General features: G+C 35.7%; 1 long non-coding RNA gene across 4 annotated transcripts in view; it reads left to right on the top strand.

The window, feature by feature from the left end:
- The window catches only part of LOC113886252, a 1,111,906-nt gene that overhangs the window by 873,739 nt on the left and 223,355 nt on the right, over nt 1-14,812 (top strand). The window contains exon 5 of one of the 4 annotated variants that reach the window (XR_003509402.1): nt 1,484-1,891. The exons of the other annotated variants lie outside the window; for them this stretch is intronic. This is a non-coding gene — a long non-coding RNA (uncharacterized LOC113886252). Of the gene's footprint in view, nt 1-1,483; nt 1,892-14,812 lie in introns of those variants that run through there. 4 annotated transcript variants of the gene reach the window in all.

The raw sequence follows: 14,812 nt of genomic DNA, 5'->3' as shown, positions 1-14,812 counted from the left end.
AAATGTATCTAATACACTGTAAACTGAAACTTTAAAAATATTCTTGCAATACTACTTGAGGCAATTGATTTTGGAAATTACTAGAAGCAAGAGACTATTTTTCTTTCCTCTGCTACAAGACCTCTTTTGTGGAAAAGAAACTATTTATACAAGTACTTGTTAAAGCTTCTCCATTGCAATTTACTCCACCTAATAATTACTCTATCAACACACATTCTATCTAAATATCTTTAGTCACAGTCCTTCTAATGTAATCTGGGTGTTCATTGTTCTTCTGTTTGATATGTGCTGGAAGCACACAGCATCTTACTCTAATCAGTTTTTGAATGCATTGTCTGTTGAATGAAAGTAACAATGATGAGTAAGACAGCTGTTTCCCTTGAATGTGAATGTAGGGGTTAAAACCACAAATTAAACTGAATATGTGAAGGCTTTCATGCATGTTTCAAAATGGGGGGAAATACATTTTGTGAAATGGAAATCAATACTAGTGAAAGTTGTAAAGATCAGTGACTTGCAGAAGAGATGGTATTTGGAAACAGCTATACTCTCCATTCTGGAGAATAGGCACTCAACTTCAGTGAGTTGGTAAGATGAAGTATAATTTGCCTTTGTAGATGGCGATTTTAACAAAGAGAACAGGAGAAACAGAAAAGGAATACAGAACCATCAGAATTTCATGCTTGGATTATCAGTGTATCAGTATATTAACAGAAGGAATGAAAGTGCCATGATTTATTATCATTCAATTGTGTATTACTATTCTTATTAACATTAGATTTTATTATTATATTAATATTAAATATTATTATATATTATATAATATAAGAATACTATATTAATCTAATATTTATATTAGATACTTCTTTGCTTTTTGGCTCAGAATTCTATAAAATTTAGTTTATGACATTTAGTTGTCAAAATATAAAGATTTCATAATGGCTAACTGATTTCCCTTCTATACATCATATTTATCCCCTGTTTCTACATATATATTGTTTAGTTAGTATTTTTCATTGAGATTTCTAATTGATAACATTATGAGAATAATTTTAAAACATATTGTATGTGTCAATGAACTATTAATTTTATATTGAGGAAATAATTGAGGCCAAAGCAATTTCCTTTTTTTTTTTTGTAAAAGCAGCATGGTAATTCATACATATTTAAATAAATTTGTTAGTAATTACTTTTTTCAACCTTCACAAACATTTCCCGAATTGGTCATGAATAAAACTGAGAATACAGATGAGCTGGCCAGACTGAGATGGGAGCCTATTTAGCAAATGTCCCAAGGAAGAATGAGAGGTTCAATCTTAAGACCTTAGGTAACAATGAAAGTTACCATCACACCTGGTATGATATCATATGGTTTTCTAACTACAGCAGTCTCAGTCCTCAGGTTATTTGTGGTGACTCCTTGTTTTTATTTATTTATTTATTTATTTTTTGGTTTGTTTTTTATCTGAATTTCTTAAAACAGGTATTAAGAAGATGAATGAGTGTCTTTGGGTTAGAATGTCTCCCCTGACTACTGACCTGCCCAAGGTTCATACAAAATCATTGTCTAAGTTTCTTCAGATCATGGACCATGTGTCTAATCTACACTGTTAATGCTTTATTCACGTAGAATTAGAAGGTTCCAAGTGAAACATCATTGGAGTGAATTCCCATGCTCAAGAGGCTATTAGTCTCTGTGGTCAAGAAGGTGGCATTACAGTGGGATTTCCATCTTTCATGATGCCTTCCTTACCTTGTATCTTACCTACCATATACACACATTACTGCTTTTGACCATGATGTTTGTGTAATATATGCCTTTATTTGTTTTAATTTCATTAGCTTAGCCTAATGCTCTTCAGCCAACCTTTCTTTTGAGAAATCAAGTAATAAAATAAGTAATATTGTTTCCCAGTTCATAAGTCTGTCTTCATGATTCTGGAGAAATAATTGAAACCCTCCTGTCTTCTATTCACTTGATGAAAGACCTCTGTTGGAGGAAGGCTATCTCCTCTCATTACAGGAATATAGTGTCTTTGTTCTTTCCTTTTAAATTTGTCTCTCTCATTTTGGTATCAGACAGAGAACTCTATCTGAATATATTTTGATGGTTCCACTTGATAACCTGATCGTTTGATCTTTTTTTTAAACATAACTAGAATATAAACTTTACAGACAAGTATACAGGATTATATTCCACTCTCATCTTTCACTTCCTGTAACTCATGAGAAACTAAGTTAACCTCTCTTTGCTACAGCAGCTGCATGGCAGGTAGCAAACAATGATATTATCCAAAAGGGATTTTCTGAGGATTGAGGTGGGTAATATATATCAAGCTCTTAGTATACTGGGTAACACAGAGAAAGCACTCAAAGATGTTAACTGTATCACAGAATGTGAATGGGAATATATATAGATTAACAGAGTAATTACAGGGAGCAAGGAAAGGCGCATCTGTTTTCAAATAATTGGAATAGAAGAAAATTTTAACAGCAAAAGTGCACTGAAGATAGCTTAGAGTTTGAATATTTGCAGTGACTCAGGTTGTCATCACTAATTATCATTGTAAACTCAGAAAGCTATGAGTACAGAATGTTATGTGTGTGTGGAGTTCAGTATATGAGAAAGGCAGTATGACTGTGACCATGAATATTATCTTGATCTTTTATCCAAGGATCTTTTCAAACTGGATTTTTTGTTTACATTTGTTTTGTTTGATTTGGTTTGGTTCCTTGCATGGAACTTCACTATAGACCAAAGTTATACAATGAGAGAGGATCTTTCTGGGAATGGTGAAGTTTCCTTGTCTGTTCAACTCCCTCACCAACACCATCCCTGAGTTTTCTCTGAAGAACCTCTAACAGTTTAGAGGACACAATTTAAAACACACTGATCTATTTAGTCCTTTAAATTTTAGGATGGAAAAACTGGAGCCAGGAATAGTGAAGTGATATGCCCCAGGTAGCACAATAAGGGAGAGAAGTCTGGGTATGCTGACTCTCCTCTATTGGAACATGCTGACTTTTCTGCAGAATGCGTTTAAAGGTTAGAAAAGCAAATATGCCTGTGGGAAATGTGACCTTCCCTTTCTGTTTGCCAATCATGTTGCATGGGTGGTTGCAAATGGGTCATAGCAGCTGTTCTCGAATTCTGTTCTCCAATCAGCAATACTAGCATACCTTTTTAGAAACATAAATTCCTCGGCTTATCCAACCCTCCTGAATCAAAATCTTTGGTGGCAGTGTCCAGGAATTTAAGGATTACAAAACTCTCTAGGGGGTTTTGATATTCATTAAAGTATAAAAACCTCTATATTAAATAAATTATTTTAAAATTAGCTCTGTCTGAAAAAATAATTTTTAATTACATGGGCTACCTCCCAATGGGCAAAAACCACTATGAAGCTACACAAATTCTGTAAAGAAAAATATTGAGGGGGAATAATGAAAGTAAAATTCACTGATCATCATACCACTCTTTGATTTCTAGCAGTTATCTAATTTGATCCTGATAAGAGCAGTATGAAATATATCTTATTATCTGAATTGCTATTTAAAGATACTAAATAACTTGTCTAAGATCATTCAGCTGAAAGTTGCAGAGCTAGGATTTGAACTCAGATGTAACTGACTCCAAAATTTTACATCTTCCTATTGTGAATTGAAACCTACTGGGCTTCAAACACATGTAATAGAACATCTAAAATTCCAGGGGGAAATTCATTCATTAGATTTTTCTTACAATTATAGAGTGCTTTGATGTTAATTTTTCTTGGGATGTAATACACCTCTCTCTTGATGTTACATGGAAATAGTAACATCACTCTTATATGAATACGCGTTTTTTATTCTACTTACATCTTTTTCAACATCATATCCCAAACCTATATACTTGTTTATGACAAGCTAATCTATATGCATATACTATTTTTTCTTTAGCATTTAATATAGGAAATAAATATAGCCTCATTGTGTCCTGTCTGAGAGCAACTAAAGTTTCTGAAAAATAAATCATTATCTTAGATATTATGTTGAGCTATTTCAAATTCTGAAAGATGACACTGTGAAAGTGCTGCACTCAATATGCCAGCAAATTTGGAAAACTCAGTGGCCACAGGACTGGAGAAGGTCAGTTTTCATTCCAATCCCAAAGAAAGGCAATGCCAAAGAATGCTCAAACTACCACACAATTGCACTCATCTCACACGCTAGTAAAATAATGCTCAAAATTCTCCAAGCCAGGTTTCAGCAATATGTGAACCATGAATTTCCAGATGTTCAAGCTGGTTTTAGAAAAGGCAGAGAAACCAGAGATCAAATTGCCAACATCTGCTGCATCATCGAAAAAGCAAGAGAGTTCCAGAAAAACATCTATTTCTACTTTATTGACTATGCCAAAGCCTTTGACTGTGTGTATCACAATAAACTGTGGAAAATTCTTCAAGAGATGGGAATACCAGACCATCTGACCTGCCTCTTGAGAAACCTGTATGCAGGACAGGAAGCAACAGTTAGAACTGGACATGGAACAACAGATTGATTCCAAATAGGAAAAGGAGTACATCAAGGCTGTATATTGTCACCCTGCTTATTTAACTTATATGCAGAGTACATCATGAGAAACTCTGGGCTGGAGGAAGCACAAGCTGGAATCAAGACTGCCAGGAGAAATATCAATCACCTCAGATATACAGATGACACCATCCTTATGGCAGAAAGTGAAGAGGAACTAAAGAGCCTCTTGAGGAAAGTGAAAGAAGAGAGTGAAAAAGTTGGCTTAAAGCTCAACATTCAGAAAACTAAAATCATGGCATCCGGCCCCATCATTTCATGGCATATAGATGGGGAAACAGTGGAAACAGTGGCTGACTTTATTTTGGGGGGCTCCAAAATCACTGCAGATGGTGATTGCAGCCATGAAATTAAAAGACGCTTACTCCTTGGAAGGGAAGTTACGACGAACCTAGACAGCATATTAAAAAGCAGAGACATTACTTTGTCAACAAAGGTCCATCTAGTCAAGGCTATGGTTTTTCCAGTGATCATGTATGGATGTGAAAGTTGGACTGTGAAGAAAGCTGAGTGCAGAAGAATTGATGGTTTTGAACTGAGGTATTGGAGAAGACTCTTGAGAGTCCATGGACTGCCAGGAGATCCAACCAGTCCATCCTAAGGGAGATCAGTCCTGGGTGTTCATTGGAAGGACTGATACTAAAGCTGAAAGTCCAATAATTTGGCCATCTGATGCAGAGAGTTGACTCATTGGAAAAGACCCTGATGCTGGGAGGGATTGGGGGAAGGAGGAGATGGGGACAACAGAGGATGAGATGGCTGGATGCTCACTGACTCGATGGACATGGGTTTGTGTGTCCGGGACTCCAGGAGTTGGTGATGGACAGAGAGGCCTGGCATGCTGCGGTTCATTGGGTTTCAAAGAGTTGGACACGACTGAGTGACTGAACTGAACTGAGATATTATGTAAGTAAAATCATGTAAATATTATAGAAATAATTATAGGGATATACACTGCAGACTACAGAGCTATAATATAGGAAATTATAGGAGAGGGTAATTGTATATCATGTACACTGGAGCTTCAATATCCAGGCAGAAATTCAGCAATTTTTATATCTGAAAGAGACAGTAAATATCTCATTGCATTCTTCAGAGAGCGTGGTGAATTAGTGGTCTGTTTAAAGAAACAGAGAATGAAGATGTATTGGAAACTTGGAGGATGCTCCAATGTAGAAGCATATCAGTTCTAAAGTTGTTAACTTATGTGCCAATTAGAGGCTTTTTTGATTTCCATTTGAGATTGGTTTTCAGGCCAGGGAGAGAAATTCCCCTTGCTCACTCCATTTTCTAGGATGCTGCCTTAAGAACATCCATCCCATACCTGGTAAAGCTCTGAAAGATTGAATTTTATTGAACAAGTTGTATGAATGACTGTCAGTAGGAAAATAATCTAAGGAGATAAATACATAGAACTTTGAACTGAATGAAAATGAAAATATAGAATATCAAAATTTGTGGGATTTGGCTATGACAAGCTTAAAAAAAGTTATAGCACTGAATACTTATTTTAGAAAATAAAAAATTTAAATGAATGACCTTACCTTCTACTTTAAGAAACTAGTAAAGGAGTAAATTAAATGCAAGTTAAGCAAATGACAGGAAATATTAAATATTCAACACAACCCCCCTCAATGAAATAGAAGACAGGAAAACAATTGAGAAAATTAATGAAACCAAAGCTGTTTTTTGTAACAATCAATAAAACTGATAAACTTCTAGTCAGTTTGATTTAGAATAAAACCAGAATAGACATGCATTATCAATATCAGGAAAGTGAGATATATATTATGAGTAACATCATACCAATAACTTTGACAACTTAGATGAAATGGACAAATTTCTTGGTAGACGCTAAGTTTTAAAGCTCACTCTAGAGGGTGAAATAATGTCCTTTGGAAGGATACTAGAAATTTTGGAGTTGTAATTAGTTGAAAATTTTTTGTTTGCTTGTTTTGTTTTGTTTTTTACTTGTAATCACTTTTTTTTAAATTTAAATTTATTTATTTTAATTGGAGGCTAATTACTTTACAATATTGTATTGGTTTTGCCATACATCAACATGAATCCACCACGGGTGTACACGTGTTCCCCATCCTGAACCCCCTTCCCACCTCCCTCCCCGCACCATCCCTCTGGGTCATCCCACTGCACCAGCCCCAAGCATCCTGTATCCTGCATCGAACCTGGACTGGCGATTCATTTCTTATATGATATTGTACATGTTTCAATGCCATTCTCCCAAATCATCCCACCCTCGCCCTCTCCCACAGAGTCCAAAAGACTGTTCTATACATCTGTGTCTCTTTTGCTATCTCGCATACAGGGTTATCATTACCGTATTTCTAAGTTCCATATATATGCATTGGTATACTGTATTGGTCTTTTTCTTTCTGGCTTACTTCACTCTGTATAATAGGCTCCAGTTTCATCCACCTCATTAGAACTGATTCAAATGTATATTTTTAATGGCTGAGTAATACTCCATTGTGTATATGTACCACCACTTTCTTATCCATTCATCTGCTGATGGACATCTAGGTTGCTTCCATGTCCTGGCTATTATAAACAGTGCTGCGATGAACATTGGGGTACACTTGCCTCTTTCAATTCTGGTTTCCTCAGTGTGTATGCCCAGCAGTGGGATTGCTGGGTCATAAGGCAGTTCTATTTCCAGTTTTTTAAGGAATCTCCACACTGTTCTCCATAGTGGCTGTACTAGTTTGCATTCCCACCAACAGTGTAAGAGGGTTCCCTTTTCTCCACACCCTCTCCAGCATTTACTGCTTGTAGATATTTGGATAGCAGCCATTCTGATTGGCGTGAAATGGTACCTCATAGTGGTTTTGATTTGCATTTCTCTGATCATGAGTGATGTTGAGCATCTTTTCATGTGTTTGTTAGCCATCTGTATGTCTTCTTTGGAGAAATGTCTATTTAGTTCTTTGGCCCATTTTTTAATTGGGTCATTTATTTTTCTGGAATTGAGCTGCAGGAGTTGCTTGTATATACCTGAGATTAGTTGTTTGTCAATTGCTTCATTTGCTATTATTTTCTCCCATTCTGAAGGCTGTCTTTTCACCTTGCTTATAGTTTCCTTTGTTGTGCAGAAGCTTTTAAGTTTAATTAGATCCCATTTGTTTATTTTTGCTTTTATTTCCAGTATTCTGGGAGGTGGGTCATAGAGGATCCTACTGTGATTTATGTCGGAGAGTGTTTTGCCTATGTTCTCCTCTAGGGGTTTTATAGTTTCTGGTCTTGTGTTTAGATCTTTAATCCATTTTGAGTTTATTTTTGTGTATGGTGTTAGAAAGTGCTCTAGTTTCATTCTTTTACAAGTGTTTGACCAGTTTTCCCAGCACCACTTGTTAAAGAGATTGTCTTTTCTCCATTGTATATTCTTGCCTCCTTTGTCAAAGATAAGGTGTCCATATGTCTGGACTTTCTTTTTTGTTCCATTGATCTATATTTCTGTCTTTGTGCCAGTACCATACTGTCTTGATGTCTGTGGCTTTGGAGTAGAGCCTGAAGTCAGGCAGGTCGATTCCTCCAGTTCCATTCTTATTTCTCAAGATTGCTTTGGCTATTCGAGGTTTTTTGTATTTCCATACAAATTGTGAAATTATTTGTTCTAGCTCTGTGAAAAATACTTTTGGTAGCTCTATAGAGAGCTTCTTTGATTTAGGTTAGACGCTGAATCTAATGATTGATATCTTTACAAGATAAAGAGGTTTACACACAGACACAGGGAAGACGGCCATGTGAAGACTGAGCCAGAGATTAAAGTGACGCTGCCACAAGCCAAGGATACCTGGAGTCCCCATAACTTACGAGAGACAAGGAAGGGTTCTTTCCAGAGCTTTCAGATAAAGATTGGCCCTACTGAAGCATTGATTTCAGACTTCTAGCCACTAGAATTATGAAAAAACAAATGTCTGTTGTTGTAAGCTACCCAGTTTGTGGCAATTTTGTTACAGCAGCCCTAGGGAACTAATATTATCACTCAACAATCCATAAGTGACACTATGACTGTTAAGGGAATAGAACTGTAGTTAATAACTTTCCCACAAAGAAATTTCCAGCGTGAGAGGACTTAACTTGTAAATTCCACTGAACATTTAAAGGAACAATAGTATCAATTCTTTACAAACCCTCATAGATATTTAAGAGCTATTTTTCTTAACTAATTATTTGAGACCAGCATTGCCTTAATACTTAAGTCATACAGGAACACTATTATAGACTCATATCCCTCATAAACATAAAAGCAAACATTCTTAATAAAAATTTAGCAAATATAATTTTAAAATATACAAATAGATAATACATGCTCTGCACTTAGGTTCATTAAAGGAATGCAAGGTTGACTCAACAGTAAACCACATGATCATCTCCACAGAGTCAGAAAAGGCTTTGGAAAACCATATATTTCTAATAAAAACTCAAACTAAACTTCGACTAGAAGGAAATTTTCCCAACCTGTTAGGTGGTCAAGATGGTAAAGACTGAATGTTTTCCCTTAAGATAAAGAACAAGGTAAGAATGCCTGCCCTCACAACTTCAAAAGATTGTAGGAGGTTCTAATGTATACAATGAGGAAGCAAAGGAATAAAGAAGGAAGGCAGAAAAGTAAAGAAAGCGAGAAAGAGAAAGATCCAAATTGGAAAGGAAAAATTAAACTCGGCTTTATTTGCAGATGACATAGTGGTCTATGTAGAGAATCGAGAATCCTATGAAAGCCACAAAGAAGGCAATTAGACCTAAGTAAGTTTAGCAAGGCTAGAGGATATAACTGAAATTTAATTTTAACCAGTCCTGTTATGTTTAATTTTAAGAGATGCTATTTAAAATAATATAAAAAATGTGACATGCTTCAGGATAAATCTAAGAGAAGATGTGTAAAACTTGTATCCTGAAAACAACCTAAATAAGTGGGGGGATAATATGTATTTATAAGTTAAAAGACTATATTGAGATTTTAATCCTTCCTAAATTTGTCTAGTAGATTCAATGTAATGCCAGTAACAATCCCATCAGATGCCCTTGGTAAAAATTACAAGCTAATTCTAAAATACTTATGACAATACAAGTACCTCAAACAGCCTAGAAACTGAAAAATAAGTGTTAATTTGGAGAAATTACACTACCTCACTTCAAGACTTATTATAATACTATGGGAATAAGACAGTGTGGTGGGAGTGTAAAGAGAGACATATGTATGTATCAATGGAACAGAATAGAAACCCACAGAAATAGATCCGTACATTCATAAACAAGTGATTTTTGACAAAAATAATTTAGTGGAGGAAAGCTAGTCTTTTCTTCAAGTGATTTTGGACAATTGGATATTCATATGCAAGCAAGTAAACTGGTATCCATACTTCTTACTGTATATAAAAATGAACATAAATGATCATAGATCTAAATTTAAAATATAAAACTAAAAATTCTAGAAGAAAGCAAGAGAAAGTCATTGTGGTCTTAGGAATTTTTTTTAGTTTTAATTTTTTTAATTCAACATTGAAAGCAAGATCTATAAAAGAAAATATACACAAATTGCATTTAATCACAATTAAGTACTTTTGCTCTTTGAAAGACACTAGTAAGAGAATATCTAAAAAGATACAGACTTGGGAAAAGTTTGTGCCAATCAAATATCTAATAACAGATTTTGTTTCAGGATATGTAAGTAACTCCAAACATCATTATGAGAAGTCAAATAAACCAATTATAAACAAAGAAAAGATTTTTAAAGATACTTCACAAAAGAATACATATGAATTAAAAATAAGCATTTGTCATTAATCATTAAAGAAATGTACATTAAAGCCACAAACCACACCACTAGATGCTTAATAGAATGTCTTAAATTAAAAACAATGACAACACAATTTGTTGGCGAGAATGTGGAGACATTGGAAATCTCATATACTTCAAGTTGGTATGTAAAATGGTACAAGCCCTTGGGAAAATATTTGGTGATTTAAAATTAAACACGTTTCTCATTGATGCAGCCTCTCATGGGAGGAGGAGCCTGGTGGGCTACAGTCCATGGGGTCGCGAAGAGTCTGATACGACTGAGTGACTTGACTTTCACTTTTCACTTTCATGCATTGGAGAAGGAAATGGCAACCCACTCCAGTGTTCTTGCCTGGAGAATCCCAGGGATGGCAGAGCCTGCTGGGCTGCCATCTATGGGGTCGCACAGAGTCGGACACAAATGAAGTGACTTAGCAGCAGCAGCAGCAGAAGTGATTTATCACACATGTATAATGCATTGACACAGTCGTTACATTTTTAGGTATTTTCCCAAGAAAAAATAAAATTATATGCTTCTACAAAGACATATAGGTGAATGCTTATATAGAAACATTATTTTTAATAACCCCAAATGGGAAACAGCACAAATATCTATCAACAGGTGAATGAATATATCAACTACAGTATGGCCATACAATAGAAGCATGCAATGAAAGGGAATGAATATAAATGGACCTCCCACACATGTAGCAATGTAAAAGAATCTCAATATGATTCCGAAATTAAAGAAGCCAGATTCAAAAAAAAAGGTACATACTGTTTGATCTCCATTTATATAAAATTCTAGAAAGCTGCAGACTAATTGATAGCAACAGAAAGTGCATCAGTTATCACCTGGGGATGGGGCAGTGGCACGATTTGTTGCTTTAGGGATGTGACTGGCAAGAGTGAAGTGAGAGGACTGACAATACACATTTTTTAACACGGTAATAGAAATGCAACAAGCATTCCAAATAATCTCTTCAGGATTTCCAGTGAAATCAATTAGCATACATTTGAAAACGTGCTGGTGGGGTTTGGGATTTATTCTTGTAGCCATTAAAACAAATTGGCCCACACTGGCACACAAGCATGTACGTGGCAGAGCAATGACTTCAAACCAAGCCTAACTGGTTCCAGTGCCAATTTCCTTTTACACTACACATGCCCTCCCCAACTTGCATGCAAATCTCATTCCAAAACCTAGTGGTGACGAAGCTTCAGTCAAACGAGAATTTTCAGAATTTCCCTCAAATCAGAATGTGGGCCAAACGTTACTGAATGCCAGGGCCTGGCTCTCAACAGGAGCTGAACAGGTTGTATTTTCACACCCCTGAAGCATACTATATCCCTTATGGGTTGCATCTATACTCCTTTTGTGAAAATATGAGTCAGATTCCAAGATCATCCCCAAGCTGCACAGATTAAAAGTGATTAGAATGACAATTCACTATCTTAAGGGCATTGAGTTCAGCAGGCCTCCGTGCTACATGTAGGCATGATGCTCTGTCTTGGTTCAAGAACTGCAACTCTAATCTACTCCAGATAAGAATGCTTTTCAGGAAAGCTCTAAGAGCAAAGAGAGTAGAAAGCAAGAATGTCAAACTGAAATTAATTTGGCAAAGGAGAGGTTAAATTTTAAGATTAGCAGTCTCTCTGGAAACAGGAATGGCAGCTACCTCATTCCATCCTGTTTGGAAGTCTTAGACATTTTGACAATCTGAAGTGTCAGTCACTCATTCTGTGGCTAATGCATAGAAATATACATGAAATTTGCCTTTTTGGTTTTTCAAAACTGTTGAATAAAAACTCTCTTTGGACCTTGGCTAACAGTACTAATCAAAACTTTAATAATAGGCTTGTCATTTATCCTTTTCATTCTAAGTTGGGTGGGTCTGGAGACTGCTTGAGCAGTTTTCACACAAAAGAATGAACCATGCATGTTTCAGACTTTTTACAAAGTTATTTTTGCAGGCAAAAAAGAAAATGGAATATAATTGGGCCTAATGGATTAAGGAATTTCTCCCTAATTTGGCTAAATTTTCTTTAGTCCTAAAGAGAGAAAAACAAGATTAGTTCTCATTTACTCATTAGTTTTCATTTAGTTATTTATTGACCCTAATGTGCATCACCATGCATTAAGCAAAATAGTAAGGATAATGGAGACAGGTTAGGCTCTGTGTTTGTGGAAGTCCTATTGGGAATTTTTAAAAAAATTTTAAAATAAATTTATTTATTTTAATTGGAGGCTAATTACTTTACAATATTGTAATGGTTTTTGCCATACTTGGAAATTAACAGAAGAAGGAAATGCATGCTTGGCTTTTGACAAGACTAGGTTCAAATTTTGACTTTCCCCATATGTCTTCTTATAAACTTCTTTGTATTTCTCACTGTTTTGTTCTTATTTTTAATTAACTTTAGCAGTAATATACACCTGTAAGAATTTCAGGGAGGACCGTATGAACATCATGAATCCAAACCACTTTGAATTCAGCACTCTGTATTGTGTGTATTGTCATATATTGCAGACCATCATGGTATTTTTGGGCTTATCACTGCAGAATAGTGAGGTTAACTCTGGGTCACATACTTCGCATGTGCTTCATAAAAATCTTCTATTATTTTCATTTTTATTAATACCAATGAGGACACTGAAAATAATATTTATGAAACTTTCTTAAAGGTATTCAGTTAATAAGTGGCAGAGTCCAAACTTGGGTAAAATTCCTTCCAGTTCTCAAACTTATGTTTTTTAATCTGCATTCTGCTGCTTTCTAAGTTAAAAACAAAAAATAACACAAGAGATATTCATTTATTAGTGAAATCTTCAGATAACGGTTCTATCACTAATCAAATCTCCATATTGATATTAGTTCAGTTCAGTCGCTCAGTCGTGTCCAACTCTTTGTGACCCCATGAACAGCAGCATGTCAGGCCTCCCTGTCCATCACCAACTCCCGGAGTTCACCAAAACCCATGTCTATTGAGTCAGTGATGCCATCCAACCATCTCATCCTCTGTCGTCCCCTTCTCCTCCTGCCCTTAATCTTTCCCGCATCAGGGTCTTTTCCAATGAGTCAGATCTTCACATCAGGTGGCCAAGTATTGGAGTTTCAGCTTCAACATCAGTCCTTCCAATGAACACCCAGGGCTGATCTCCTTCAGAATGGACTGGTTGGATCTCCTTGCAGTCCAAGGGACTCTCAAGAGTCTTCTCCAACACCACAGTTCAAAAGCATCAATTCTTCGGCGCTCAGCCTTCTTCACAGTCCAACTCTCACATCCATACATGACCACAGGAAAAACCATAGCCTTGACTAGACGAAGCTCTGTTGGGAAAGTAATGTCTCTGCTTTTGAATATGCAATCTAGGTTGGTCATAACTTTCCTTCCACGGAGTAAGCATCTTTTAGTTTCATGGCTGAAGTCACCATCTGCAGTGATTTTGGAGCCCAGAAAAATAAAGTCTGACACTGTTTCCACTGTTTCCCCATCTATTTTCCATGAAGTGGTGGAACCAGATAATAGAAAATGAAGTCCACACTGATATAAATGATAGAATTAAAAATGAAAAGGCAGAGGAGGATGGGTAGATAAATCTATAAAAACAATTTCAAATAATTTGTGAAATAATTGCCCCTCTCCTCCTTAATGATGGATTATGCTTAGTTACATATAAAGAGTACAGTATAAAAACGGGGGAGGGAATAATTTTAGAGTGGAGAATCCTACAAATCTTTAACTAGTTGATTAGGTTTAACATCATCATTGATAAGTTATATGTTGGTTGTACCTACAGTTGTTAAGTACTGAAAATGGTACTTGATCTGTAGGAGTCTTTCTGCCTCTTAATGTGACTACTAAAACATTGAAATTTATTTTGTGACTCAGATTGTTTCTATTGGACAACACTATTCTAAACTATTAATAAGGGCATGTTAACTAATTTTAGGAGAACAGGGTCTGCATTCTCTGTGAGTTTTTAAATATTTGTATATATGTGGATTTTTCATATCATTTTCTTTTGTTTTTAATATTATTGTATTTTTTTAATGGATGATATAACCCAAGCATTTGAGGAAGAAATACAAATTAACAGTTTCAGCCTCCGGGGCAGATTTTTAGATACAGTTATTCTTATTTGAATAGTGCCTACGACTAGATCCTATGCAGGTTAATCAGTAACCTTGTAGTCCACCTTCTCACTCTGAATATTGCCTGCTGGTGCCCTCTGCTGTGCATCTGGGATTGCTCTGGGCATTATTTCCCCCCAAGAACTCTGAGCTATTCTTCGATCAGTATAGAGCAAAAACAAAGTAGGAAGACATTCTTTCCCTCATTTTATCTGAAGCTATAGATGCCCTTCCTTTGAAAAATGCAATTATATACTATTCTTACAAACTCCTATTGCCTGAAATAAATAGTGCTTTACGTGAGT

Source organism: Bos indicus x Bos taurus, chromosome 29, assembly GCF_003369695.1.
Source record: "Bos indicus x Bos taurus breed Angus x Brahman F1 hybrid chromosome 29, Bos_hybrid_MaternalHap_v2.0, whole genome shotgun sequence".
NCBI lineage: Eukaryota > Metazoa > Chordata > Mammalia > Artiodactyla > Bovidae > Bos > Bos indicus x Bos taurus.
Note: the sequence above shows the minus strand (reverse complement) of the source record. Positions and strands in the feature narration are given on the sequence as shown.